The following is a 27912-nucleotide window of genomic DNA, read 5'->3' as shown; positions in this document are numbered from 1 at the left end:
GGCAAGAGAGCTTTGGTTGCCTGCAGTTGACTCGGGATACCTCTGTGATCTACAGATGGGAGCAAAGGGAATTCTAGTCTCCCTTCTGCTAGAGTTTGGCAAGAGATGTCTACCCTCTAATAAGAAGCCCAGCAGCTAATTGAAGAAGAAAAAAAAGAGGCTTTAAAGGAAAATAAAGTGACTAAAGGTATGGAGCAGCTCAAACGCACACACTGCATTTCAAAGCAAACAGAGTGCAAAAATACTCCACCTGCTCTTTAGAGCAAGCTCAGTAGCTCCACCCGAAGGACACCTATCTGCAGGGGTTTGGGTGATTGTAACAGCAACACCTGGAAAAGGAAAGGAATTAACTCAATTGAGGGAGGGATAATGCCAGCTGCATCTTGCTTTGCAAAGGCTGTGCTGATAGAGGCAAGCGCTCTTGCAGAACCTGGTGTCCTCGGCCTCCCTCCTCCCCTCTTTACCTGGCCAGCCTGCAAACCTGATCCCTTACGGAAAAGTGCCTCTGAGAGGACCAGCGGGGTGAGATGGCTGCGCATCTCCGACACGGTGCTCTCCTCCACGTGCTGCACGCTCCGGCGCAAGGCTGCGCGCCTTGTGCATGGTCACCCTGTTTTCACAGAAGCCAAGGGGATTAAAAGCAATTAGGGAAGCCCTGACTTATCCTAATTAGAGCCAGTACTGGAGCTGTGTTAGAGTCATTATCTCAAGTTTTCCAAAGCTATCTCCCAGCAGGCTCAGGAGTTTATTTCTGCCCTTCTCTCATCCTTTCCCCCTTCTTTTCTCTCTCATCCCAGTGATGCTCTTCACCAGGCTTTGATCTCAAGCACCCTTGCGGATTTGTTATTTACCTTTATAGTTGCAATATTTTAATGTAGATGGAGCTTCTTGGAATTTTCAATATTTATAGCTCATTAACTCCTGCGATTAAATCCTTCTGCAGTTCTTTATGCTCAGTGTTTAATGAGGAGGGGTTGCCAGAATTGCTGTGCCTGTCCCTTGGCATATTATCTGACAGTTTTTCTACTGAATTAACTCAAGGTATGCATTGACTAAACATCTTTAGAACCATTGGACAAACAGACTATGTAATATTCATAAATTAATGCAAATCAGCTTCAAATATGTCAGACTAGCTCCCCCAGGAATCCCTGGACCTCAGCATGTTGTGACAGTTCTTGTTTAAGCAAATCTGGATCTTTCAGTGCAAATAATGAGAGTGCTTTCATCCTGAGCGGTATTACCAGCGAGACTAATGTGCCATTCTCCTTCTTAAAACTGTAGTCTCATCAGATATAAATTAAACCGCTGGGAGAGCAGGAAAAGAAAATGTGAGTAGCATTTGCATGTATTGTCCCTCCTTTTCATCTGCTGCAAGAATCGCATCGTGGGGCCTTTTTAATGACAATACTGCTATTACAGTAAATGATTAAACAGTTGCAGTCTTTCATATTCTGGGTTTTCAGACTTGGAGATTTTGTCACCTGTGTAAATTATCTGCATGTATTTGAGATATAATTAATTATGTTTTGCTTCTAAGCCTCATGCCACACACCTCAAATCTTGCAGGTTTCCTTCCACGGATGTTTCTATGTCCCTGGAAAAATTGCTTCAGATGACGGTTGTCGCTGACGGCTGTTCAGGAGGAAGCTTCCCAGCATGTTTACAGGTAACTTTACCTACTCTAAAGGCTCATGGAATTTTGCTGACACCCGGCTCATCATCCACAGGAGCGCGTAAAGCCTGGGAGCTTCTGCAAAGGCGGTTGGGATCTGCCTTTCGCTGCTGACCTCCTGCTCTGCTCAGGCACACACCTTGTTCTTCTGCCAGGGTGCAGCTGTGCTGGTTATTCTCTCCACCGGTACTGTAAGGTGCACCGCGTGACTGCTCTTCACAAGGGCAGCACCGCATTGTATTATTCACGCCGAAAAATGTAAGCATTACCCCCCAAATATATTACTGCCCTTAACGCGTCTTCCTAACGCAACACGTTCAGCCTGTTCCAATACGGTAGATTTTGTTTCAGACGGGAGATGACCACATTCCTTCCTTGAAGTTTGTCTCCTCCCCCTATCAAAAAATATTAACAAATAGGCATAATATATGCCCTGGGGAGCAGACAAAGCTGCGTTTCTTTTTCTTGGCTGACTTAATTCATGCTGGAGTTGTGTGACTTTTCATCTCTGCAGTTGGAGGAAAAGGCTAACGTGCAGTGTAAAAGTAGCATGACAAATTGTGGAAAAATAACTTGCTGGCTTTCCTAAGAAACTCTCCCCTCCAGCTCCTCCTCTCACTGTACTCCTTCCAGCGCCCCAGAATTCATTGCATTAGTGCATGTTATGGCACCTTTGGGATGCGTTAGTCATAAGAATGGAGCTACTGGTGCTTTGCAGGCATATTTTAACTTTGGCTCTCACATGAGTGCTCTGACACATCTGTGCTGTCTGCACGTCTGGGTAGCGTTTGCTTGTGGGTGCCTCCTGAGATCCCAGGCAGCTCAGAAAAAGGAAACATCTAATTTATATTTGCTAAGGTATGCGTGAGGTCCTTTTGTTATTATTCGGTGGTGGTGAGGGCTTTTGGGTACAGGGTTAATGTGGGATGAAGGCAAGAATGATGGCTCAAATGGGAACTTTGGGTTCATGCTGAGGCGTCCAACTCCAGTTCTGTCCTTTTTCTTCTGAACACTGCAGGGTGGCCAGAGAGGGTGGGGAGACTGCGTTTGCTCAGCCAGTCTTGCTCGTGCGCCCTTATGTATTATTTTTTGCATTGGGAAACGCCAGGTGTACCTTCTCAGGCTGGTGCGCCCTCCTGGCTGCTCTGCCCTGCCCCTCAGCATGCTGCTCACTGCACGGTGCTCCTTGCGATGCTCCCTTCCCCTGGGACATACAGGCATCAGGGACTGAAAAAATACAGCGTCCAGGAGTTTGCACTGGCATCAGGAGGCTCACGCGCACTGCCTCAGCCTAACTGCTACCGCCACGTACCAAATTGCCTGTGTAATTCTGCCCTTTGTGCAGCAGATGTGAAACGGCCTTGATCTGATCCTAAGTTTTCTTCCTTTGAGTTCATTCAGATCTCAGAATTCATCTGTAATTGCATATAATTAACTTCTCCTTACAGGGCACTTTGGAGACGAGGGCTGATAAGTGGGTGCTGTACATTACATTAGGGGCGTTTTCTTCTGGCGGCAACCCCATCAGGTTCTTTTGCTCTCAGATGGTGTAATCTGGACTCATTTCAGCGATTTCAGATTTACCTGCAAAAAAGTGAGATCAAAACTGTCTCTCTGACTATCTGCTTTTGCATACAAGCGAAGAAGAATTCCCAGTTTACCCCTGCAGGCTTAGCACCAGCCCTGGTTTGGAAAACGTTTCTTGTGCGTTTTAGGCCCAATCTAATGTAACCAGCAATGACTGATGAAGTATCGAGGCTTATTATCAAGCAATGTATTGTCCACCAGCAAATACACCGAGGTCAGTATGACTTAAAATACCAAGGTGTTTTAAATTAAAATACTCAGGCAATACTCGCTCCTTTCATGCTCTGAGTCACTTGCTAATATTTTACACATAACCACATCGTTTTATGGAAAAGAAGGGACAGGCATGGTCTGAAGTAAAACTGTTCTGGCCTGTCCACGTTAAACGTTCTCAGATTTAAGAAGCTGTAGCACAGAGAGCAACCTTTTTATTTTTTTTCTCCCCCTCAAAATGAATGACCCGATAGAGATCTGGTGCACAAGCAGGGGAACAAAAATACATTAAAAACAGCAAAGTATTGTGGTTAGGAAAGGTTTTGTTAAATGAAATGCCGTTTTTGTTTTTCCCCTTAGGGAACAATAAGAAACCCTCTCTTTGTACATATCTCTTTCTGAAACAAGCTCTGTGACTGGTCGCAACCTGTAATAAAAATGCCATATGCAAGAGAATATATTTAATATTGGGAAGGCAAAATAGAATGATATGATCTGTTTGGGGTTTGAAGGTAAATGTTTAGACATTTTTTCCTTTAAAATAATCTGTGATAGATGCTGGTTAGCTGACTGGGAAATGAAATCACAGAGGATTTATGCCATTAATGACAGGCTATGATGTCAAAGACATTTGGCCTGTAGCCATAACCTTTTGTGTGGCTCTGGTTGATTCTTATAAATAAACAGGGCTGCTCAGCTGCTGCCTGGATAGGAGTCCCCATCACTCGGGAGCACTGAAAACTGGGCTAAGGAGAGCACTTAAAAATATCAAGCAAAAAATTGAGGGGAAGGGATGTCCTGCAAGAGGTGCTTTCTCCCCTTGCTGTCTCTAGCTTTATGCAGTAGGGCTTGGTAAATGTTTAAAAAAGCACCAGATTACTGAAATAACACCGAAACCAATCTCACTTTCTGAAACACCACTGTGCCATGTTGATTTACAATTAGTCAAAAGCCCAGACGCATTGTCAATAGCGTACGTCACCACAATTTTTGTTCCTCTCATCCCATTTGTAGTATAAAAGAGCAGAGCAGATTGGCCTTTACAGTCGTGTCGGTGTGGCACCCAGCCTTAGCGTCAGGTGGGAAGCGGTGGGACACTCACCCTGCCTGCCTGGTGAGGTGCGGCAGGGCAGCACTGCAGCACCCAGCCGGAGAGGTGCAAACCCCAGGATACCCCATTCCAGTAACCCCTAAAGAAAGCTGCAAATCTGGCTGCAGAGAGATGGGAAACCCTGAAGTATATGTAACTTCCATATGCGCTATGTCTGTACCCTTAAGGAGCTTACAGGCATAATTCTAATCATATTTTGCCAGATAACGCACAGGATTTGCTTGCAGCCATTTCAGCCATTTGATACACAGGAGGGCTTCATTACATTGTTATTGGTGTCATTTTTCTTTCCACACAGAGCTATTTTCCTTTTGTATTTAATCATCTGGGGGCTGTGTTGCTAATGGTTCACCAGGTGCCAGACCCTCAGCTCGGTGAGGCAGTGTAGCTGCATAGATTGAATGTCATCCAGGCAGCTATCCTGCTGGGGTCTGTTACAGACCACCCAACCAGGATGAAGAGGTACATGAAGCATTCTGCAAGGGGCTGGCAGAAGGCTCACAATTGCTAGCCCTTGTTCTCATGGGGGACTTCAACTTACTAGATGTCTGCTGGAAATAAAACACAGCAGATGATAGTAAAGAGTCTAGGAGGTTCCTGGAGAGTGTGGACAATAACTTCCTCACACAGCTGGTTAAGTGGGCCCACCAGGGGAGGTGCCTCGCTTGACCCCCTGTTCACAAATGGAGGAGGACTGGTGGGAGACGTGGCAGTCAGAGGCTGTCTTGGGCTTAGCAACCGTGATATGATGGTGTTCTCAATTCTTGGCAAAATAAGGAGCGGGGTCAGCAGAACCACTACCATGGACTTCTGGAGGGCAGACTTTGGCCTGTTCAGGGCATTGGTTGGGAGAGTCACTTGGGACACAGTCCTGAAGGGCAAAGGAGTCCAGGAAGGCTGGGCATCCTTCAAGAAGGAAGCCTTGCAGGGGCAGTAGCAGGCTGTCCCCAAGTGCCGCAAGACAAACTGGCGGGGCAGATGACCAGCCGGGCTGAACAGCGAGCTTCTGCTGACACTTAGGAAAAAAAGGAGAGTTTACCACTTTTGGAAGAAGGGCCAGTTAACTCAACAAGCGTACAGGGATCTCATTAGGTAACGCAGAGAGAAAATTAGAAAGGCAAAAGCCTGGCTAGAACTCAACCTGGCCACTGTTTAAGGGGCAACAAAAGATGTTTTTACAAATACATTAACAACAAAAAGAGAGTCAAAGAGAATCTCCATCCTTTATTGAATGTGCGGGGGAACATTGCCACTGAGGGTGAGGAAAAGGCTGAGGTACTTAATGCCTTCTTTGCCTCAGTCTTTAATAGTCAGACCAATTATCCCCAGGGTATTTAGCCCCTGAGCTGGAAGGCAGTATCAGATCACAGAATAACCCCCCCATAACCCAGGAGGAAGCAGTTTATGACGTGCTGCTCCACCTGGACGCTCACAAGTCTATGGGGCTGGATGGGAACTACCCGAGAGCACTGAGGGAGCTAGTGGAGGAGCTCGCCAAGCCACTCTCCATCATTTATCAGCAGTCCTGGTTAACAGGGGAGCCCATATGACTGGAGGCTTGTTGGTGTGATGCCCATCTACAAGAAGGGCTGGAAGATCTGGGGAACTACAGGCCAGTCAGCCTGACATTGGTACCAGGGAAGGTTATGGAGTGGTTCATCTTGAGGGAGATCACCAGACATGTGAGGGACAACCAGGGATCAGGCCCAGCCAGCATGGCTTCATGAAAGGCAGGTCCTGCCTGAGCAGCCTGATCTCCTCCTATGACCAGATGACCTTCTATGGCAGGGTGACCTGCCTAGGGCATGAGGGAAAGGCTGTGGATGTCGCCTACCTGGACTTCAGCAAAGCCTTTGACTCTGTCCACAGCATCCTCCCAGAGAAGCTGGCGGCTCATGGCTTGGACGGGTGTGCTCTTCACTGGGTAAAAACTGGCTGGCTGGCCGAGCCCGGAGAGTTGTGGTGAACGGAGCTGAATCCAGCTGGTGGCCAGTCATGAGCGGGGTTCCCCAGGGCTCAGTTTTGGGACCAGTCTTTTTAAATATCTTTATCAATGATCTGGATGAGGGGATTGAGGGCACCCTCAGTAAGTTTGCAGATGACATCAGATTGGACAGGAATGTTGACCGGCTCGAGGGTAGGAAGGCTCTGCAGAGGGACCTGGCCAGGCTGCATCATTGGGCTGAGGCCAACTGTGTGAGGTTTAACAAGGCCAAGTGCCGGGTCCTGCCCTTGGGTCACACCAACCCCAGGCAGCGACCCAGGCCTGGGGCAGAGGGGCTGGGAAGTGCCCGGCGGAGAAGGCCCTGGGGGTGCTGGCTGACAGCCGGCTGGGCATGAGCCAGCAGTGCCTGGGTGGCCAAGGAGGCCACCAGCCCCCGGGCTTGTGTCAGCACTGGTGTGGCCAGCAGGAGCAGGGCAGGGATGGGGCCCCTGTGCTCGGCCCTGGGGAGGCCCCACCTCGAATGCTGGGCTCAGGTTTGGGCCCCTCGGGACAAGAAGGGCCTTGAGGGGCTGGAGCGTGTCCAGAGAAGGGCAGCGGGGCTGGGGCAGGGTCTGGAGCACAAGTGTGCTGGGGGGCGGCTGAGGGGGCTGGGGGGGTTTAGCCTGGAGAAGAGGGGGCTGAGGGGAGCCCTTCTTGCTCTCTGCAGCTGCCTGAGAGGGGCTGGAGTGAGGGGGGGGTTGGTCTCTGCTCCCAAGTCACCAGTGATGGGATGAGAGGGAACGGCCTCAAGCTGTATCAGGGGAGGTTTAGGTTGGATAATAGGAAAAATGTCTTTACTGACAGAGCAGTCAGGCACAGGCTGTCCGGAGAGGTGGGGGAGTCAGCATCCCTGGAGGTGTTCAAAAAAAGTGTAGATGCAGTACTTCAGGACATGGTTTAGGAGGCCTGGGGGTGTTGGGTTGGTGGTTATACTTGCTGATCCTAGAGGCCTTTTCCAACTTTAATGATTCTATGATTCAGTGGAGCAATGCATGTGCAAGGGCACCCAGAAGTCAGTCCCTTCTTTTAACTGCAGGCTGAAAATCTCCCTGGGGAAACCTGTTTTACTGCTTGGGGCATCCATGTTGGTTATAGATCTTGCTAAGGGCTGATTCAGCAGCAACCCCAGTTTAAGAGGGGACCAGCTGCCAAGTTGGAGGAGCATTAAAGCGGCGTGAGCTTGCTCTGTGTGGGGCTGCGCATCCACCTGCCGCAGCTCCGGGGCACGGCAGCATCAGCACAGCGCTGCATGGGCTCGCCTTCGAGTGCCTGTAATTCAGTCCAGATGTCAGAGCGGCTCTACAGTTTGATGATTGTATTTCACTATTAACATATTTGTTTTATGACAGAGTAGGATCATTACAATTGTCACATTATTCTTTTTTTTTCTTCCTCTCTCCTATTAGTAGAGACACTTATTATTATTTTAATAGGGAGAAACAAGTTCCCTATGTCCTTTTCCAGTCCTAAGAACACAAGACTATATTTTGCAGAGGACCTTGTGATTGTAGATTTACATGTTCAACTAGAATACATTAAAATGCCCTAGACATCAAGGAGAGAAAGGGAGTCCTGACACCCAAAGAAAGGTAGGGTGCTTAGGCTGAATTATGTGTAGTTATTGTTATTGTCAGATCTTACAGTCTGCAACATTATTTTTAGGCACTCATCCAATTCACAAAAATCTCTCTCAAATAATTTCAAAAGAACTTCACTTAAAGACTGTTTGTTTTGGAAAAATATAAATCATTGTTCCATTTAAACATATTTCAGCCCTGAGAGCAATAATATTCTATTTGTGTTGAAAGAAGGCAGGGGCTTATTAAATATTAATATGTGGTTTACAGCATGGGTTAAAGTTCCTCTCTTAATATATACTATAACTTTGTCCAAGAGACTTCATTCCAGAGGGAGTATAAATTTCTGCTAAGGGACTTGAGATTAAACAAAAAAATATTTTCACAGCATATAAATAAGCCAATATATGGGACGTTTTCTATTTAAAATTCTGCTACATTTTGAACATTAGTCTAATTAATGTCAGGAACTAATTAATGACAGTATATAAATATGACACCTGGCACTGTGCTTTGCTGAGCACAGGTACTGCCTCATGTCCTGAGCAAAAGGACCTGGCTTATTTCTGTATCAGGCTCTTACTTCTCAGCCCCTTGAGACTGAGACAAGCACTGGTGGTTGTGCCAAGGTCAGACCATGACACTAAAGACTGAAACTCCAGCACTCTGTGGTCAGAGAAAGGAAAGAGATGGAAAATGCCAAGGGACAGGTATTAGGAGAGGAAGAATTAGTGCAAAGGCCAAAAGCAGATCGCAAATCAGGGTAGGTGACGCGCAGAAGTTCTGAAGAAAGGTGAGTGGTAATTGTGTCTTTCAGTCAATGCCTCTGGAAACCAATGGTAAATTATGAAAATGCAAGGGGATTTCAGCTTTTAAATCATGCAGGGACTTTTTGCAACTGTAACACAAAAGTCTGAATCCACAGAGATGAAGGAAAAGCTTAAGGAGGAGATTTTTTTCAAAGGCTTGACATAAAGACTGGTGTTTACTGAATATTTACCAAGGCTTTTGATAGCACAAAGACAACTTCCATGCCGGTTCAGTGGCCAAGAGCCACCTCTGGGCACAGGGGGCTGTGTGACCCCACAGCTGATGGCAGTCATCGCTGGGTTAGGTGACACTCGGTTTGGGGCTGTGGTGACCCTGAGAATCTCCCTGCCAGCGGCGAGATGAAATCCCATGGTCTGTGGCCCCAAGGAAGCATTAGAGAGGAGCCAAATCTGTTTGCTGCACGTTTGGTTGCAGTGCAGTATTGCTCCAGGAGAAATTATGATGTAATATTTGGGTGTTTAATTTTTGGGGTGTTTTGAGCCTTATCTAATTAGAGACTGTGAGGCATCCTGAGACAGAAGAGAACACTCATTTGTGAATGGAAGGGAACACTATACTATTTCCACTGTTTTATACCACAGATTTGAAAGGAAATAAAATGATCTTGAAGATGAGATAATTCTGGTGGAACAATCCTGTAAGATCTGCTGAAAACTGCGTGCAAGACTGAATTGTGAACTTTCAAATGGGAGTGTTTCAGACTTGTGTGGTGTGTTGCCTCTAATTTAAAATCCCCTTATTCTCTTCTTGAAGTTCTTGGTCCCTTAGACTTAAAAGGCAGAACTGCTTATTCTTTGGGCTTGGGAAAGGAGACAAGACCTTTACAGTCCCAAAATGGGCTTTTTTTTTTTTTTTTTTCTGAAGGAAAAATGTAATTGCATACAAACTCCAAACCCCTCTAAACAATTCTCATCGGTTGCCCGAAGAGTCCCTTGGCTGAATTGTAAATCACTATAAAGTGCACCAAAAAAAAAAAAAAAAAAAGATCAGGGCATAAATGAGTTTTGGAGCTGTCTAGTCTGGGGTTCTGTAAGGTAATTAAATCAAGGAGCCTTTCTGATCTATAGAAGGGTCAATGTAACAGGGCATTGCTTTGAACCATGGGCTCATTAAGACACAATTGCCTTCTTCGCTTCCCAGATTGTTTATAACAGAGGGCTTATTCCTAAGCAGTCAATAACTGGAGAACATAAATCACAGCACAGAAAGAGTTATTCCCAGTTTATGGGCCAGATCCTCAGCTGGTATAAATCACTGTTGCCCCAATGATGTCACCTCAGCCATGCTTTATTTATACAATCCAAAGATCTGTCTCATACTGTTCTCATTTTATTGGCTTTTATTGACTCATTCTGTAGGCACAGATTTTCATATATAAAATGAAGGTGGAGATAATTGAGGTATGTGAAAAGTAATTTTGTAAAATTTTCAAGGGAAAATCTGAATCGTTCTCTTCCTTCCCCCTTCATTTTATTAAAAAATAGTTACCATGTGAATTTTTGTCAGCTCATAACCATTTCCCTAAATACCACCATAGTCACATAGAACACTCTCTTCTGCAAAGCGTTCCAGTGGTCCTTGTATGATTAATGGGGCTGCTTGTAGATTTTAATTAAATTCAGAAAGGACGTCCCCAGGCTCAGCACCGACAGAGGCAGCAATGGCAGCAGACCCCTGGCCCGTTACGCTGCAGGGGATGTGCCCAGCACCTTGGGCATGTCTACGTCTGACTGTCCATGTGTGTGCAACAGCGGGGTGCAAACTGCTGTTTGGGACCCTGTGCTTAGTGTTGGGCTATGACAGATCACAGAAAGATGAATCTCCAAAAATTGCCTCTGAAGCTGAACATCATATTTGGTCCATTGGCTGAGCCGCGGGGTGGTATAGGGCAGGCCCAGCAAGCCCCCTCTCCACAGCCAGGGAGCTGAGGTGAGCACATATCTGCTTTAAATGCCCAAAACACTGATTTCAAATATCTCCCTGCCCCAACTATGGAGGCAGTCCAGCTTTGCTCCTCTCAGTCTCACCTCAGCATCATGCCTGGGCTCCCCAGACAGCTGGATAGCAAGCAACACTCATCCGGCCTACAGAGCTCCTCTAACAAAACATTATTATTAATAACTAATTCAACTTACGAAAGGACCTTTCCGGTTTGGTTCCAGTGGTAGCTGTGGGCATAGCTGGCAGTGTGAAGTCATCTTTATATGCCCTGGTTGTATTTCATCATGCTGATGTCACCAGTGCCAATATGGTGTTTATGAAGCTGGAGATCAATATTAAATACTGGATTTAGGATCCATTGACAGAGTTGTAGCTCTGACAGCAGTCGACCTTCTTTGGCTGACAGGGAGCCAGAGGGGTTTTTCCATGTCATTCAGTTAAAGGAGTTTCCACTGGCTGGCTTTCTCCTCTCGCTACACCACACCGCAGCAACAACTGTCATTTGGAATTACAAAAAAAAAACCCAAACAAACAACACCTCTCTCTGAGGAAATAGTAAAAATTTATGAAAGAAATCTCTGGAGAGCATTACGTCAAACCAGAAGAGAGACCGCACGTGAGAAAACACCCAAGGAATAATGTGAAAAATTGATGAGCAGAGCTGCAGATATTTGAAAACAATAAACAAGAAGGATCTACTTAATTAGGGATGATTGTAATGTTACTTTTCTGGGTTAAAAACGCAAACTGTTATATCCATCCGGGATTTTGGCACGTGCATAACGGTGTGTCCAGGCATTTCAGTTCTCTGCTGTTCTCTCTGCGGCACACAAAAACTATGGCCACTATTTTCTCCGTGAAAAATTACCAGCATTTTATTCCAAGCTGTTTCACAAATCAAAGCTGTCACAACAGCAAGGGTGAAATATTCATCGGATATTCACACTGTCCTCCTCCTCCCACTCTGAGGGGGGGATGAACATATGTTTTTAAGAACAAACTCTAATATGTTGTATTTAAATACCTTTATCTGGAAGAATAGGCATGTACCTTTGAAGAGCACCCAGAGGAGATACAATCTGCATGAACAGGGTACTAGATACCAGGGCAAATATTTGCATCCTGGCTTTGCTGGGCATCTTCCTGCTGACAACTTATGTGTATATACATATATACACACACACATATATACACGCACATGTATATGGGCTGTCTTCATGCTCACCATGTCTAAATTCGTCACCTTAATTCCTCCACCCTTTTCCCAGCAGCTTTTTCCAACCCTTCCAAGTGATTTGGAAAACTAAGACCCTCACAGGTGGCAGCATTTCTTCCTGAACTCGTGATGGCACTTGCTCTTAACTTCCTCTTATAGCCTGGAGATCTTTCTTATGTTCCTAATCTCCCTGAAACCATCATTTCTTATCCAAAGCTGCTTATGCAGTTGGAGACTAATGTTCATTTCCAGGCAGTATGTGTGCAAACTTGGATGAGGGCTGGTTTGCAAACGAAGCTGCCTATAATCAGGAATAAAATTAAACTTTAATCAGTATGTTTCGAAGGAAAGCTTTGACACTGCCCAGCAAACGTGTATCTTAATAAAGACATTCATTCCTGCAGAAGCACAAATCCATTCATATCCACTGGTTTTAAAGGCTGTGCATCTGCGCACAGGAACTGTGGATTTTCCCCATCTGAAGCAGTATGGTGCTATTCAGAGAGGCTTATATATAAGCACTGGGGACCCTCAAAGGCTACGTTATTATCGCTGGCTGCATTACATTAGCATCAGCAGGCCACCAAGGGCTGGGTCTGTAAGGCACCTTAGTGTAAGGAGTAGCTGCCTGTGCTGCTGGGCAGGCAAAGGGCAGCTTCATCCCTGCCGTAGGAAAGGAGCTGAGCTGCAGATGAATTAAAGTCTCTTTTTCCTGCGTGACACTGGACCGTGACAGAGGTTAGAAATCAACCTAGGTCTCTTAAGCCACCGCCCTCTGCAGTAACCACAAGATTTTTTTCATCCTCTCCGTTCCTCAACTGCTAGTAATTACACTTAGAGATGCTCTGGAAGCCAAAACAAACAAGGGAGATATTTCCAGTGAGCTTTTAGTTTGTTATTAATCCTTCAAAGACGGTTTTGTCCACAAGGCAATACAGAAAGTTACCATGTTGCTAAGCCCGCTCCTCTGCTTTGCATGTTTGCGGCATCATTTCTCTCTGATGAGCGAATTTGCGTACGGGCTGACATCTCCCTTTTTGGACTGGACATTTTCTCTCTCACATGATGGGAAAAACAAATTCCATGCTGAATCAGAACACAGCCTGCACAACTAATATGATCTGGATTTGTTTCAAAGGACAGGGATTTTAGTCACTTAGGGCCTACCTCAGAACCGACTGGAAGTAATTTTGTGTGTGTTTTTTTTTTCCCACCAAAATATGAAGTATTACCTCATGAGCAGAGCATCCTGGGATGACAGTAAATATCCACAGATACTGGGTATTTGTTTTCTTGCTCAGATTTCCTATTGCTTATCTCCAATTTTAAATACAATCTGTGGGGGAAAAAAAAGCATTTGCTGGATTTTTCTGTACTACATTATTTTTACATGGATGTGAAAATTCCAGCACCTACTCATTCTGCACTGAGTCAGTGGAATGTGCCTATCACAGGTGAATCTATTGAAGAAAGTCATCCTTATTGACACTTTGCCTTTTTCCTTGGAGCCTATTCATGCATGACCTCATGGAGCTTCGCAAGAGTTGGCAGAAGACTGGGCGCAGTGTCCCTCTAATTAGCGATATTATCTCACCTGGCATCATATTTTACAATCAAGAGACGTTATCTGGGAGATCTAATTCAAGAGAAACCGATGGGAATATTTCAGTTCTGCTATTGACTTTTCTTCTCAAGCTTTGTAATTAATTCCCGCTGCCTCGGGCGGGCTGTAGTGGCAATGATAGATGAGCTGTGCTCCATCACAACCGCAAGCTAAAGCCCAAGCTGCCGTGTTTGTCTGGGTGTCCTGTCCCACCATGGTTGGTGACGCTGCCTTTGCTTCTGCTGTCGCTGATACAACCATGGCAATGTAAAGGCAACACGTTTCCCAATGAGGATTAACGGCCAAGGAAATTCCAGTCCATGGCAGTGTGGCACGTCAGGGAAGACCCATTCGGCTCTCCTTGCCCTCTCTTCAAGCCTTGCAGATTTCATGTCATTCTCCAAACTTGAACACTATAGCATGAAAGACTATTCCAGACTTTCAGGGCAATCGCTGAAGAATTCATTTAACGAGACTTACAACTTCTAAGGAGGAAACTATTTACAAGCTTTTGAGCTCACAGCTCAGGTGAAGCTGGAGGAATTTCTGCTTGGCTTTGAAGCCAGTGAGTTCATTCAAACAACTGGGATTTAGACCTAGAAGTCCTTTTGAAAAGGACTGGTTGCATCATTAGGCTCTTTAACTAAAAATCTGAGCTGGAGTGTTCGATGTTCACCTGTTCAATGGGGTCAGGGTATTCCCCTAACTCAACCAAGTACTGTAAGTGCAGATCACATTACATGGCAGAAAGTTCATGTAAGAATGGATTAGAACCAAATAAACCTAAGACAAAATCTAAAGACGGGCTGTTGCCCAGATATCTGTACGGCCATTTAAACCCAACCTACTGAACATGTTTTACATGAGAAATTATGACCTACTGAAGTGTGGAGGTGACTCAGATGCCAACACGTGTAAACACTGCTTGTCAGCCTCACGGCTGCACATCCAACAGAGTACATGCCATCCCACCAAACCTTCTTCGGTAGTAGGTAGAGCTGGACCTCAGCCAAAGCTTGAAGACCCATAGATCAAGATTTCAGACTTCCTCCATAAAGTTCAAGTAAGTTGGCAAGTGGTGTTTTAGGGCTGGCCTATGCCTAGTTTTAACTACTTCTCTGTATAGATTGGGTATAGCGGCTGTAAAGTGGGGACTGACTGGCTCAATTTATTTTTTTTTTTTAAACTAAACTAACCAGATGATTTTTTTATCTGACTGCAGGCCAGTCCAATCCACATGAAGAAAAGGCTAGAGCACAGATCAAACACTTCTTGGCCAACATGGCACTGCTATTAGGGGAGATTTCCAGCAACCTCTGTCACAAGTTGCAAGTTATTTATCAGAAACAAATGGAGTTTGAAATTTCATGACATTTAATTTTTTAAGACAGTAATTGCTTATTTCCTTACCAAAATTAGAAACAGAAAATGTTTTCAAAAGTCCTCTCTTCAGTAACCTCTATTGTGATTCAGTTCCTTCTCTGTGCAGCTAAGGCATTGATCCCCTTTATAACAGAAGCCCAGTACGGTCTCCTACCCGATGAGCTCAGTTCAAGTGCAGATGTGAGCAGTGCCAGGAGGAGAGCACCGGGTCTCTTCTGCTGCTGGGGGAGCGAGGTGAGCGTGCCTTCAGGAGAATGACTAAGGCAGCTGCAAGAGATACATTTCGCTTTATCAGTCTCTCAAGGAGAAAACAACTTTGCTTGCCATGAAAGTCCCTCTGGAAGCTACAATACTTGTCCTTAAAAATTAAAGGATGGAAATGGGTTTTCTGTAAAGTTTGTTCCAGCTCACCACACAGAAGCTGAAGAGATGAAGGTAAATAATAGCTCTTTGAAAGAAAAGTGTGTGTGTATATATATATATGCACACACATAGGCATATTCTGGAGGCAACCTTCCACAAAGTGACATGCAAAACCATGTGGACCACTTGCAGCTTGGGGTTGTCTCTCAGCCCACCACATCAAGAGAGCGCAAGAGAGTGAGACCATGGAGAGCTTGCTGGAGGTGATCATAGGAAAAAACAGATATATTATGCAAGTTAATAATCTTGCTGGTGTTGTTTCTCACCTCCTTACCTTGTCTTGGTGATACAGCCTGCAATGCCGCCATCCACTGTAACTGGATGTGCAGGTAGATTGTCTTATGATGATGTCCAGATGCGTGTGATTCCATCTGCCTGCTTGAGGTTTGTTTGAAAGATCTTGACAGCGACTGCAATATGCTAACAGCTGTCGGGTCACCAGCCACCGCTCACTGCTCTATTTGTGCTACGGGCACTTCTTATGGGTAAACTTTTAACTAGCACAATTATTCTTTGATGAATTAGTGGCATTAAGCAAACTTCATTTCAGTTATATCTACCTTCCATCCCTTTTTGTCGCACACCCCAGCTGTAAACATTTGTAAAATGCCTCAGCAACTCTTAGAAATTATTGTACCACAGTTATGAGAAATTCCAGAGTCCCTCATAAAATCATGCTTGGAATGAAAACTAAAGCTACCGGGTAAAGCAAATGAATTTTCATTATTCTCACAAGTACTTCACGGAGCAGCCTGCTCCAGGGATCTTGCTATGCCTTCTGAGGTTTCAGAAGGGTATGAAATTATATTGCCCCAAGCATGCGTTGCATAACCTTCAAGTCCCTGCGGCATAAACGTGGGTAAACACTGGAAGACATAATTAATTGGCATAATGGCAGGACTTGCAGATCCAACTGATACGGGTGGGCAATGAATACATCATGTGTCTTCCTCTGAATGTGATCTGACTTGCTCTCCAAAACAGTTCTTGGAGGACTTAATTTCAGAGGAAAGTTTTTCTACTCCTGAAAATACCATGCCCTCAACACAATATAGCTAATTCGGTCGTATTTCTGATGGGTGGTGGCTGAAAACAGAGGTTTTATGGAGGCAAGGTGAAAATTAAAGTAATGCACTGGGTGTGAACATGTGGTTACATCCTTTTATCTGCCTTCTGGGCCATCAGTATCCTACCCTTGAACCCTGGATTTTCCCTTTAATGTTACTCTTTTTCTCTCACACCTCTGTACCCTACTGATCTATTTTCTTCCGGTCACTTTAACGTCTAAATCTTCCCCTTTATTTCTTTTGTGGCCCCTCCAAATTTGGAAAATTGTGATCATGGCTGAATTTATAATAAAGAAAATTACCACAGGGCTCTCACAGCTTTGCCAGCGATGCTGTGCATGTGTACTCAGACAGGTTGCATGTAGTTCTGGGTTCTCACACCACTCCTCAAGGTGGATCCCCCTCGAGTGATGCTGGTGGCTGTTAGATATTGCTGCATATAAGGACCGGAAAGCTGTTTTGAGCAGAGCACAGGGAAGGAGCTGAGCAAAGAACCCCGCTGTGGACTGTCTTCACCAGGAGCTGGGCTGCTGGCTCTCCCCACTCCCCTCGCCCTCCCGTGAAGCCTCACACCAGACACATGGTTTCTGGGTGCCTAATCCACGGACCAGCCCGTGTCTTACAGACAGGGTCACGTAGCAGGAGAAAGAGGCTCAGGTCACGGAGAACGGCATCTCCCAGTACACGGCCCAGACACAGGCACGCAGACACTGACTGACCCCATGCGCAGGTGTGTCCTAGGGACGGGTCCTTACCCTGTCACCAAAGGTACTGAGGTCTCCTGTGGTGGGAAAGTTGCCTATTGAGAGTCCTGCTGCCAATAAATCTGGCCTATAATCTGAATCTAGGTTTACAGCAGCTGAATTACTTTCAACCCCTAAAATCCTTGCAAAGGCTTTTAATGTAGGAAAACATCCAGTGGCTGCAAGGGTTACGTTACACCTTGTGACTGGGAAAACGTCCGGCAGCAGTCATTTAGCCATGCAGTCTATAGCGTAATTACAGCTCCACAGATCCAGAGTATGTTTTGGATTTGCTCCACCGACACTGGGTAATTACTACCCTATAGATCCAAGGCTTTTCAAGGATTTATGGGGCTGGCATGTGGTACAGCCCGTGGAAAAACAGCAGATCGGGCATGATATAACAGGTATGCACTGTATATTAATTTCCATGGAAACCCTTGTGGATAAACTGATGCAAGACCAAATGGAGCATCAACTAGCAATTGTGCCATGATAAGTGAGCACTCTCTGATCAGCATTCATGCCTGGGCTAAAGGTTTCTTTGTAGGGTCAGCTAGGATGAGATCATTAGTGCTCTTTGGGGAATGCCTCGTCATACCCACAGGAGTTTTGTGGGAAGAAAAAATGATCACTTGTTAAGTAAAAGTGCTAAAAGATTTTTGCCAATTGCCTGCTGACAAATCAGTGGAACATCTGAGTAGTCGTTTCTTGGTACAACTCTATCGAGACCAGCAAAACCACAGCGCTTAATTTGCCCCATTGCCTTTTGAGCAATTCAGTGTTTTCTAAATTCTTCCCTTTCTCATTTTTCATTTTTGCTGTGACTTTCCAGCAGGCAGCAGAGACAAGGTACGTGCTGAGTGATCATCCTGTTCGGTTTTCCACATCTGACACTCAAAAAAAAAACAACAACCACGTAGAGAGGAAAGAACAGTTTGTAGTGAGCGATAACAGCTCTGCCTGTTGCTACCACGGGACATCGCTGACGTGAGGATGGTGCTGTTAGCGCACATGGGCTGTGTAATGGCATGCTGGGAAAGCAGGCAAGTTTGGGGGCAATGGACCATTTAAGGCAAAAGGGATGGGACATGCAGAAAGTCAATGGCAGAGCAGGAACCGAGCACAGGCGATGTCTGTGCAAGCCTCTGTGCAGCTGTCTGGATCAGTCCCGGGGCTGCTGGGGTGTCATGGCATACCTGGGCTGAGTTTCAAGTTGACCTCAACTGATTTATGGGCTGGATGGAGACCTATAAAACCTGCGGCAATTCTGCATGGGGGTTCTCTGTGAAACTCAGCAAAACTGTGAAACTCCAGCTGAGCTTTGTCCTGATTTTTCTGAAACTCGGATAAATGTAAACCAAAAGCCTCAACCCAAATACTGCCAAATTATGGGGAATGTGCCAAAATGGAGACTGTTTTTAAATATCTTCCCCTGTTTTGTGGCTTATGGGATGGGCATAGGGATACTGAGCAATAAACAAAGGAATACAGAGACAGTGTTTTGTGAACTTTGTACATGACCTTTTCCACGAGGTGAAGTTATTGTATAAGACTTTCCTGTCTGAATGGGAAGGGAACGAGCAGGACAACACAATAAACGATCTCTCAACAAACGCTGAGGACTCAATTACAAGGGTATGGCCTAATTTCAAGGTCCCTGCCAAACTGAAACAGCTGCTGAGCCACAGTTGGGTGTAAGGCATCACAGGACCGGTCCCCCTTGGATCGGAGGGGTAGTCAGCAGCCCAGGGCTGTCCACAAAAAGTCTCTAAAAAGGTCTAAAAAACCTCAAATGCGTCTATCTAACATCAGGGGATAAGTAAGCTCTAGGTAGGGAGATACAGAGTGATTTACTGCCCCTAAAATCTGTTTTCTCTTAAAAGTCTTTCTTCTAAATAAAAATCTTTCTTCTAAATAAATAGTACTTGGCTCAGATAGGGCCCTTTCTTTACTGTACACCAGTGTCATTGCTCCCAGAAAGCAGAGAACCACAGGCAGTGAAAATAGGTCAGGCCTGCTGAGGTAATGGGGATAATTACCCTCACTCTGAGCCTGCAAATGGGGAAAGTGCGATTTCTCCCCAAAACTCAGGATGTGAAGCTGAGCTGATATGTGCTTGAGAAGCCTGGGAAGCACTGGGGCAGGTGCCCACGCTGGCTCCTGCAAAGCATCAGCAGCTGGACCGTCTGCACTGTCCTGTGCTTGGGTGGAGAGGGAGGGAAGGAGGAAAGGCAATTAACTCTTCCCCATGAGAGGAAGAGCAAGAAAAGCAATGTTTGTCAATAGGAACCATGAAAAAAAAACCCAACCCTCAAACCCAACTGTCCTAATTCCACCCATCAGATAAGCTAATGGAGCATTAACACTTCTCCATTTCACCCTTCCTGCCCTGCCCTGCAATTTGCAAATGGAACAGACGCCTCTGCATCCCTTTGCTCCTGCTAAGCTGCCCACCCTATCCCGCATTTATCTGCTGGAATCTCAGCACTCATATCAGTTCCTGTTATTAAATCAACAAAAATGGTGATGTTGACAAATGACAGCAGCTTTCTCCATCCTGGGCTGCTGATGCTGTGACGGTGACCTGTCCACCCCGGGGAGCGGGGATTTGTCCAGAGCTCTGCAAGCTTTTGAGGGTTTGGTGGTGGGGCAAAGGGGCTGATTGCCGGAGTTCCCCCACTTACCCAGAGGGGTTTATAGCCCACATCCTTTCCCATTTGACTGCATCGGGGGGCAGGGAAGAAGGCACAACTTTCTCAGCGATGCTGAATGAAATACAGAGCAGCACCTTCTCCTTTGCAGGGCTAGCGACAGAGCCGGTTCCCTGAGTGCACACGTTGCTCAGTGGGTTCTCGTGCCCTTTCACTGGGAGCAAATATCATGATTGCATTACACCTACCCTGCAGTCTTCACAGGTCCATAAAACTCTGTCATGGCTTGAAGTTTGTGCAATCAGAAGGAATAATTCTGGTTTTCACTGATTCATGAAAGTTTAAGATGAGAGGTGATGTGTCACATAGCCTCTGTCTTGCCTCCTTCCCACAGGTCACAGCCCACTGAAATTCAGGCTTTTAGCCCGGTATATCTTCTAGAAAGGCATCCAGCCTTGCTGTGAAGTGGTAAAAGGGTCCACTGACTCCTGCAGTAATTTCTTTCCAAGGATTATGTCACTCTGCTGTTAAACATGTTCATCTAATTTCTTGTTATAATTTTATAATCAGTAGCTTCCAGCTACTGATTCTTGCTACAGCCATCAAAACAGAGCACAGCATTCCCGGATCAGCCTCTCCTGCCATTTCTGTCCCTGGATACTCCAATATCTGTGCATTATTCTGCACTTTACCTGTTTAGTGATTTTTTTTCATGCAGACTGCATTGGGCAAGCGTAAGTTGGAACAACGTGATCGTGCATTAGTGCCCCTAGGTTATGAATTCCCCTTCATGTTTGAACAGTATCAAAACGGGACGGGAAGAAGTCCAGCAAATAGTCCTGACGGATGCTGCGCGAGTCACTAGCACTGGGCACAAAGTCCCTTACTGCAAAACCCTCCCTCTTTCCCCTTAGAAATACAGCGGATGTAAAGTAAAGGACCCAACTCTGGTTGAAAGAGAAGTGTTTCAAAGACAGAGAGCTTTGTTCTTATCCTTACTGCTCCAGACATATACCAGAGTGAAATGGAGTAGGGTATGGGGCCAAAATTAATATTATTTTTGGAAAGAGATTGATCCTGGAAAGTAAGTACATGAAAAAGGAAGAGAAACAAGGGATTGTTAAGGTCACTTTGAGGTCTGGCACACATGACCCAAAAAAGCCCCAAACTTTTGGATTCAATCACCCCAAACAATGAAGGAATTGACGGTGATTACATAGTTACAAGAGTGCACGGGGTAATTTAACAGTCGGAAATTGAATAAAAAAAGGCTAGGATATCCACAAACAAGATGTGCTCTGCCATGTTATGAAGGGTTTGACAGCAGCCATAAGCACTTTTAGGTGAGCCTGCCGCTAACATCAGCCTGCCAAGAATATGACTGTCCTTGGGAGTATGGGAATATTGTAAACTGCTGGGACTCTGTGGCTGGGCACGTAACTCGACTTTCTCACCACTTCCTTCCTTCACAGTAAATGGAACAGTAAAAAAAAAAAAAAAAATTTAAAAAGTGGGTATCTGGGTAGGCCAAATCCGCATCCAGTTTTCCAAAACCCTTTATTAGAAAGTGCCTGAGTGTTTGAGCACATAGAGTTGAGGCTATCAGGGAGCTGAGGACATTTCACACTCCTCCACCCGTTAGGACTTTGGGAATTTAATCGAGGTTGGGACATTAGGACCTGTGGCTTGATTCAGCTCTGTGCCATTTCACCTGAGACTGGGTTATTTGCTCTGCTTTATTGTTGTTTTAGAGGGATATAATAAACCAGTGATCAGAAAGAGCCTGGTCCAGGATGGAAGCTTTCCTTAGTTGAACCGAGCTAACAAAGACCTGGGACGTATAAATATTGCTCTGTCTTCCCCTCTACTTTGGAGATGTTATAGACAGCCCCAGCTATAGAGTGAGGAAAATCAGTTTGCTAAAGCAATATATACTTGTGTTAATAAGTGCAGAGCCCATCCCTGCAACAACCACAACCCGGGAATAAACGTCACAGCAACCTCTAACGACAGACTCCTGTGGGGCTTATTTCTAAAAAGTGGGCAAGAAACCAATGTCCATAGAAAACCTTTGCTGCACTTTCTCCCCTTTTTATAAGGCCCTGAGGCTAATTAGCACCTAGCAACGCCTTGAGAAAGCTGAAACGTCGTTTAGGGGTCATTGCTTTAACACACAGTTAAAGGATCAGGGAAACAGAAGTCTCTTTTGGTATCTTATATCCCACAGACACAGAGTATCTGTAAGATGAGAAGAATGTGCTTAGCTTTAATTAGCTTTCTAGAACTCGCAGACACATTCAACAAGCATCAACCCTGCCTATCTGGAGTCTGATATCGGACTGCACTAGTCATTAGCTCTCAATTGCTTCTCTCTGTCTTGCTTTGCTGAAACCTACTCAGATTCAGAAGGGTGTGGGAAAGAAACTACTTTGCTACGTAGAAAACAAGTAGGAATTAAACTTCAGGAGGAGAAGGGGGAAGAGAAGTGAACTACTAATAAAGCTAAACTTTATTTAAATAAAAAAATTGAAATATTTTTATCATAAGCATGAATTTGCTTTAAGGGTAATCAGCAATACTGTTACTGACAGGGTAAATGGTAGTCTCTGTTTTACCGCCACGTGTTCAGTTTACTTATTTACATATCAACATACCTGGTTCTTCCTCATGGGAGCCCAGCCACTGATGCCACTCGCAGGGATGGCAGACCCCAAACAGACATTGAGCTACACAAAACTGCCGTGTGGAGCATCAGATGGAGCCCAGCAAGGTCTTGCACCCAAATCTACTGGTGCCATGTTTGGGTATCACTTCCCCTCTGACAGCCCTCCTAGGTGTACACAGGGCATCCTTAGTCGAGGAGTGCAGGTGGACAAATTTTCAGATGCACATTCTGGTCCTGGGAGCAACTGGACTAATTGGGAGCTGGAGCAATGATTATCGTAACATGACGTTTCAGTCAGCCTTTAGACATAAGATGAAACCCTCTGCAATGGAAATGAAGCAACTCTATTTTAATTAGTTCCCTATGTAAGTCTGAAAGAAAACAAGTTGTCAGGCTGTTGCAAAGCAATACTTTGTGTCAGGGGCAACGCTCTTATAAAAGACCTTCTGTTTCAGATGGAGGGGAATTACCTCTAACCTGAAAATAAAACATTTACCACAGTGACCAATGCTTCAAATTCCCTGGAAGAAAGTTTCTTCTTATCTTCTCTGGCACTAACTCTTTAAGCATTTTATAATCCCAGACAATCTCAAGCACCAAAAAGTGCAATATTTCTAGATATGGAATGGCAAATGCTCAACAAGGGAAAACGCTTCTTCCTTTTTTTCCCTCAAACTTGTTTTTGTCATTAAACTGAGCTGACAATGAGCTGAATTTTATTTACTTCCTACATTTAAGTAGAAAGACACACAACAACGCAAAACATCTGATACAATTGACATTTAATACTGTTCATCTGTAATGAAGATCTCCTGTGACTACATTTCTAATTCCTGTTAACACAACTTCCTAATGCTAATTACTTTCACACTTGGCTTATGAGTTTTTTATAGTATGCGTGCAGACAACACACAGCTAATAGTAACGGCAGTCGTAAAACCACAGTCACCCATGTCATCAAAATTCTTAGTGTTGTACTTTCTAACCTAGGACCGTTTTCCAAACCTTAAATAATCAGCTAAGCTGATTTGCACATTTTGCAAACTTAATTAGAGCTCAATATGGGTGAAGATCATGAAGATTTTTGTTCTGGCTAATAATAGTTGTACTTCATCTTCCTTTGCCTTTTAACTAAATATGCCCTAATTGTGTCTTTACATTTGCTGGCATGTGCAACACATTTTAAGTAGATGGGCAAAGCAGCTAATTAGTATCGTACATTCTGTACTTGCATGGTACATTGTTCAGTGGAGGCAGGTTATCGAGCACATCGTCAACATTATTCATCAATTCAAAAATAAGGGTCACATATGAGGACCCCGCATTAGTGCTCTGAAACTTGTATTCAATAGCATGAGGTTCCTTATCAAATCTTTTCATTAAATCATATGCAGAGTTCTGCTGATTAACTATTTGGAAATATACTGGTCTGTACTGTAGGTCATGCTTCTACATAAGGTTTTGTTTTCTGCCTGCTCCATTCCCATTCCCAATCGGAATTAGCAATTCTCCACTCAGACTGTATGTGTTCTTGTTCCTTTGCTTGTTCCTCTTTCTCCTGTGGAAGACACAGTTTGTAACATCAACAAATGTGTAGCAAAAAATCGATAAACAAATGTTCTGTGTTGAAAATGAGTGGATTTCTTGTTTAAGCATACTAGAGTGATTACTGCATAAAAGGCAAGGAACATATGAGGGCTTTAATGCAATGCTTTTAAAATACCAGTTAGAAGCAGTCTGAGAGTCAAGGGTTTCTCTCTAGAGACTACAGCAGATTGTTCACAATTATGCAGGAGTGTAATGGGGATTATAAGGAGCTATATTTCTTCATAATGGGGATGAGGATAATGTAGTTTAAAACCACAGACTGTACTTCACTGTGCTTTGATATGCAGTCATCTGCCAGCTGGTTGCTTTATCACTAAAGAAGCAAACACAAGAAGTGTTTGGTTCTGTAGCAGAGACCTCATGGGTCATTAATGCACTTTTTTCAGGTGGCAGCGGTGCTAGGACTTCTATTGAGCTGACAAACATAATTTCAGGTGTTGGTTTGTGCATTATGAAAAATGGTCCAGGATTTACCTCCACAACAGAACCTTGTGCATGTGGTGGAGTGTGGGGAAACTGGAGAAATTTCACAGAAAGCTGAAAATATTTTATTATCTTTCTATCTAATTTTCTTTTTAATTTTCTCTTTAATTTTCTCTTTTTTCCTCCCATATTCTGTATTAGAAGATCTATTCCAAATTGACTACTGGCTTTATTTAATTAAATTGACCTTGACTTTGCCTCCGGTGAACACTAAGGCTAAAAGCATGACAAGAAGCACAACAGGCCTCGGGTTGCTGCAGGTCTGGGAACTCCACTAGTAAGAAAATCTAGCAGATCCATTAATAAGAATGCTAATAGCTCCTCTAATAAACCTGCCAATAAGACAGTATGTGGGTTTCTTTCGGACTTCTGTCTTTTCCTGCACATGGAAACAGGTATTCACTAGATGAGAAGTGATGAACTTTATTATCAGTGCCATGTTTGGTTTGCTTCCTTGGTGGTGGACCCAGACTTAACCAATCTACCACAAATCAAGAAGTGCCGTTTCTCAAGAGCTTGTGAGCAATTACTGATATTGTTATAGAGGACATACATATATCTATATATATTCAGACTTCTCTCGCCAATGTACAGTATAGGCTAGGCTGGGGCATGGACTACCCCCCCCACTGGTAAGGAGGAAATAAGTAGAGTTGCCTGTCTTCAAAGCATCAAATTCCCTTTTTTGCTAAATACTTAGAAAGCTTTTTCTGACAGCTGAGGTTCAGGCTGGTGACACAGACAACATTAGGCAGAGGCCTTTGAGATGTGACCTTCCAGGCGTCACTGGCAAAGGTTTTGCCAAAAAAGTGCCTTTAATATGCTGGAGAGCGCACATATTTCTGGAGCAGAATTTCTGTCTCTGCATCAGCATAACGTGCTTGCTGAGGATCACAGTTTTAGTGCTACTAAATTTTAAATATATTTCATGGACTTGCAGAAGAAGCAATTACCTTACAAATGTCTTCATTTGTATATGATGACCAATACTTAGCGTGTTAAAAAAAAAGAAACCTTCTAAACGACCAAAATCAATGCATAAGGGTTTGTAATGGTCCCTACTATCACAGTCGCTATACTCAGCTCTTTTTCTGTCTTAATTGGTCAAGTATAGCAAAGTGCAAGTTCAGAGCTGTCTTTCCTAGAAGGGACCACTGTAACATTAGATGCAGTGTATGTTACTAGGACACATAGAAGTTGTATTTCAGAAGAGAAGCCTGGCAGGTGATGGGATGTTCAACTCACACAGGTCAGGAGTCAGACCTCATTTCAAACTGAGATGAAATCTGAGATAAGGCTCAAGTTCAGCGGTTTGGTGATCAGATTTTTTTTCTTTTATGAGATTTTTACACAAACTGTAGTTAAAAGCCAAGCTAGGCATGTTTTCTGAAAAATAAAATAGCCATTAGCTGCAAGAAACCAAAGCCAATAAATAAATGTGTTGTCTTTCCAAGCTAATGCTCCTTCAATGCTTCCAAAACCAAAAAGAAATAAAGCTCAAAAAGATAAGTTATCCCCTCAGCAAAATTATCTCCCAAGAACCTGGCAACTTTCATGAGCTATAAAATTCAATTAACATTTTTTGCTTTGTGTGTCACACTTCAATTAAGTAGAAAGCATATTAATCATATAGAACAGGAGAGTATTTAACATGAGATAATGTGTTGGATTTCAGGACTTTGCTACTCTGGTTGTGATTCAAACCCAGAATGGTCTGCAGCTTGTTTATGTCTTTGGAAATGGAAGCGATGGGAGTCATCCGTGGTGTATTTATCAATTGGAAAAATGACTAGAACTGCACTTGAAGAGCTTGGAACAGCCTTTCCCTGCAAACTGCTGAATCCGTGCCTGGCACCAAAAACATTTTAGCAACAGGGTAAAAATGACAACTGGATCTCTGAGAGGGCTCTAAAATCTTCACAGTACAGACTATGCCTAGGAGAAAGGTCAGGTTTTCAAGATGCAAGAGGACTTGTTTGGAAAAACGTGTGGCTGCTCCATGCCTAGGTACCAAACTCCCCCTCAACTGCTTATTTTCTAAAATCCCAGTAGTCACTGCCTTTGAAAATCTGCCCCAGGAGGTGTGAACCAGCAGCTTTTTCCTTGCAAAGGGGAGAGAATGTTGCTCTGGTGGTTTTGGCACTAGAGGGGACGTCAAGAGCCTGCGTTTTCATTTTGATTTTGCCATTGTTTTTGACAAATCATTTACACTTGTGAGCTTCGATTTCCCATCTTTAAACGAGGACTGACCCCACTTGCCTCGCTTACAGAAAGGTTTGTGGAAATAAGAGGACCTATAATAAAGAATGCCGTTAAAATGTCAGTTCTCCCAGGCAAAGGAGCATCTCTTCGTTCGCCCTTTCTGCAGCACACGGCGGGGCCGGCACCACAGCAATAACGAAGGAATGCTACAACACAAAAAGTGCTCTGGGCAATGCCTTCTTGAATGTTAAAGCTTAATAGCTGGTCCATCCACACTGATGAATGACATAGGTATGAAAAGATTAATTTAGATACCTTGCCAAAATATCCAGAGTTTAGCCTTCCAGGCTGCCAAAACTTTACTGGAAATCTCATGGGAGTTACAAGGCCGGCTACTTCTGCCATTTCAGCACTTCCAGCTTGAGCTAAGAATTGGATCCTTAGCGTGTAATGGGAAAAAAATTAATAGGATTTGTCAGAAACTTCAAAGAAGTTTGGCTCTATAAGTAATAAGGGATCCAAGATTGGCAAGATATATATTTTTTTTTCTCTCATTCGAGTAGCTTCTTAATTACAAAACAAACAGAAGCAGAAAACAACAAAAAGCCCCACCGTTAACGTGCCATATGGTCAGGAGTAGTTGGAAAGAAAAAAAGTTTCCTTCTCCTGTTTCAACTGAAATTTTTTATTTATTAGAGATGATTTAAACCCTAAAAATTTGAAAAGATTAGAATAGAAAACAATAGTGGTTACATGTGTCAACTTTTCAAAAGAGACCAAAAAATATGAAAAAAAAAAATTCTTCAAGCATAAACCAAATGCTGTAGTAAATCACTGTATGTGCTAAATAAATCAGCGTGATACTGATAAAGCTTCTTTGGCTGCTTCGAGTCACTTTTCAAAATGGTTTTTAAACTGGTGGTTACATCCCGTCTGTGATATGTAG

The 27912-nt window shown here is 44.2% G+C and overlaps 1 long non-coding RNA gene across 1 annotated transcript; it reads left to right on the top strand.

Moving 5' to 3' along the window:
• Position 1: 1 nt before the first annotated feature.
• LOC142065420 (uncharacterized) lies at positions 2–27842 on the top strand. The gene is made up of 3 exons (XR_012663414.1): positions 2–187; positions 1570–1669; positions 26440–27842. It is a non-coding gene; the product is annotated as an uncharacterized LOC142065420 (long non-coding RNA).
• The last annotated feature ends 70 nt before the right edge of the window (positions 27843–27912 follow it).

Source organism: Phalacrocorax aristotelis, chromosome 16 (assembly GCF_949628215.1).
Source record: "Phalacrocorax aristotelis chromosome 16, bGulAri2.1, whole genome shotgun sequence".
Classification (NCBI taxonomy): Eukaryota; Metazoa; Chordata; class Aves; order Suliformes; family Phalacrocoracidae; genus Phalacrocorax; species Phalacrocorax aristotelis.
The sequence above is the reverse complement of the archived record's forward strand: the minus strand, read 5'-3'. Positions and strand labels throughout refer to the sequence as shown.